The following is a 2903-nucleotide window of genomic DNA, read 5'->3' as shown; positions in this document are numbered from 1 at the left end:
CAACTTCTCCTCCCGCCAACGGCTGCATCTCGTGCTGCCGATTAATTAGTGGGCGCAGACGGGCTATGAATCTGGCTGTAAAATATTCCTCGCGGAGGATGGCAGGCGGAACAATCCGTCGTGCCCGTCCTCTCGGCCTGCTCCGCGCCTGCAATCATGCATTGTTGAAAATTAACAAAATTCGGTCCGTGGCCGAAAATCAAAGGAGAATCAAACAAAATCGAAAAAGCCCCCGTTTCATTTATTCATTTAAATTGAATGGGTAATGAACCGCGTGCACCGGTGAAATTGAAAAGTTATTCGAGCACGGTTGTGTCCGATTAAAGGTGAGCTCGTTCGATCGGTTCGGTTCGGTGATATCGATTTCGGTGATTTTTCTTTTTTTTTTTCTTTTTTTTCTCTCTCTCTCCTTTTTCTTTTTCCATCAAAAGAAATTTTGACGGAGGCAACGGTGAGGATGTTTGTTGTAATAAAAATTGGTTATCGAATATAATTATTTATTATAATATAATAAAAATAAATAATAATTGGGCAATATCGGTGATTATTTCTTTTTGGAATTTAACGATTAACGCAGCGGTAGGAATATATTGTGTAAATAAATAATTAGATATACGGACTTGATTGGAAAAACGATAAAGATATTTTTTCGCGAAATTCCCATCTCGAGCGAGGCACACAGGTTATCTCGTTATTTTCAGCTTATGGCTTGTTTTCAATTGCTTCTATTCGATGCTCCAACGACAATACCACACGTATTTTCGAGTAAGCATTTCCCTATGCGTGTACATGTATCTTCAAAACATCTTTTCATTCGTATTATTCGTAAAATTTTAGTTAAAAGATTTCTCTGTATTTACAAATTAGCATATCGTAGCTAACAGAAAAAATATAGAAATAACAATTTCCTTTTATCCAATTCGAATTTCTTCGCTCGATCGAAACCTTGATAAAATCTTAATCTAATTTAATTTCATTCAGAAAAAAAAAAATCTTACATCATCCCTCGTTCGTTGGAATGTTTACGAGTGAAAGTTTAACCAAGTTTTTTAATTTTGCGCAAAAATACCACCAACCATTCCTCGCTGTCCTTTAATATTCAGAGGCTCGAGGCTCGAAATAACTCGGGCCAGCGACGACGAGGAAAGGAAAATTAAACTCGGGTGCAACGTTCGACACGGGCCATACTTGAATTCCTGGGACGGGAGCGCGCAAGCGTCATCGGAAATCACGCCTCCTCGCCGAGAGAGGAGTTTCGCCCGCAACCCCTTTTCCGTTATTACCGACTCCAAGATCCACCCCCGCGTCTGATATCGAGGCAACCCTTCGCTCTCACAGTTAACACTCCGGTCGCGACTAATTACTCTAATTAATTTAATCTCACGACCTTCTCGTGGACCACTCGTGCCCCGCTAATTACCAATTGCTGATAATAACGCGGCCAAATATCAGAACGGATTAAAAAGAGGTAGAGGGACATTTGTTGTTATTATTTATTGCATTCCTTCGACGAAGACAGGCGTTTTTTTTTCGAAAATATTTCAAGAAACTCGTGTCGTAAGTAAAGAAAAAGCGATGACAGCGCCACTTGGAATAAAACTTAATGAATGTTACAAATGTCGTGTATCGTTGACTTAAGAGATTTCGAAAAAATAAAGGAAATTTTCCTTCCAAAATTCTTAATTCTGACGAGGTCTGAATAATAAATTCACGATTTATTTATTTGTTTATACGTTACGTACCTTTTATTGCATTCAGATGTCGATAAAAGTTGTTTCCCTGCCAGGTGTCGGGACTTCTTGCGGGTTGTAGTTCCGGTTTAACGTCGCGCATAGCTGCCGCCTCCTCCGCTATCTTTTCAGCCTCTCGTTCCTGAAACAAAATTATTCGGATATATCGGTACACGAATGAATTAACTATTGCAATAGTTATAAACATATGACAATTCGAATATTTCTTCACTATAAAATTTCTCGTTTCTCGTATTAAAAAATTCGTAATACAAAAATCTAATTCTTCGATTTTTCATTGAGAGAATTTTACGATACAACGATGTGAAAAATCGAGATGATAAATGATAAATATAACGCATATGCATAATAATAACGAAAAAGCAAATCTTTTTCCTAGATTTTTAAGCACGATGCTTTCAATCTAATCGCTTAAGCACATTCCTTTTACTAAATCGTATAATCAAACGATAAAAGTTGGCAACAAAGCGGTTCTTTAATAATCCTACCGAACATAATCCTTTCCAATCCTCCAAAGCGGACGAATTTATTACACGATCTAATATTTTCCTCCATACATGCATCATTTATCTTCCCATCGTCAAAAGGGTTAACCATTACAACTGGCTCCCATCCAGTGTAATCGAGTCGAGGAGGTGGACGAATGCTGTTAACATGGTATGAATGTTGGCATGCCCACTTTTTCACTTCCTGTGTAATGACAAGTGGCTGGTAAATGGAATAAAAAGGAAAACCGGCCATCCAATCATCATGAACGACCACTCAGTTATGCAACGATGGCCACAATCCATGTTGATGTTGTTGTGACCAACGTCGGTTTACTCGACGCAACCCGATCTATAATCTAAACGCGGCTACCTGTACAACGCGCTACTTTATTTAATGTTTCCGCCGATAGCGATCGTCAAATTACTTAAATTAATTTAACCCCTCGGCTCGCCATCGATCGATCCGCGTGAATTATTCCCGCTCCGACCGGAAGTCGATGTTTCCTTCTCCCGTCCATCGTGAAAACTCGAGATCCCAACCATATGGAATAAAGAAATTGGAATATTTATATACCAAAGATTCAATCAAAGTTTATTTCGAATATGAATTTATGAAAATGGAAGAGGGCTGAAGTCGAAATAAAGCTTTTGTCGTTAAAATTTG

General features: G+C 38.6%; 1 protein-coding gene across 4 annotated transcripts in view; it reads right to left on the bottom strand.

The window, feature by feature from the left end:
* Positions 1-19: 19 nt before the first annotated feature.
* The window catches only part of LOC102673597, a 106876-nt gene continuing 103992 nt past the window's right edge, over positions 20-2903 (bottom strand). For all 4 annotated transcript variants that reach the window (XM_031509350.1, XM_031509351.1, XM_031509352.1 and 1 more), the window contains 2 exons: positions 1743-1872; positions 20-148 (listed from right to left, as the gene is read on the bottom strand). The gene's annotated coding sequence lies outside the window, so the exon portion shown is untranslated. The remainder of the gene's footprint in view (positions 149-1742; positions 1873-2903) is intronic.

The sequence above is a fragment of the Apis dorsata genome, unplaced genomic scaffold (assembly GCF_000469605.1).
Source record: "Apis dorsata unplaced genomic scaffold, Apis dorsata 1.3 scaffold_142, whole genome shotgun sequence".
NCBI classification, from domain to species: Eukaryota; Metazoa; Arthropoda; class Insecta; order Hymenoptera; family Apidae; genus Apis; species Apis dorsata.
Note: the sequence above shows the minus strand (reverse complement) of the source record. Positions and strands in the feature narration are given on the sequence as shown.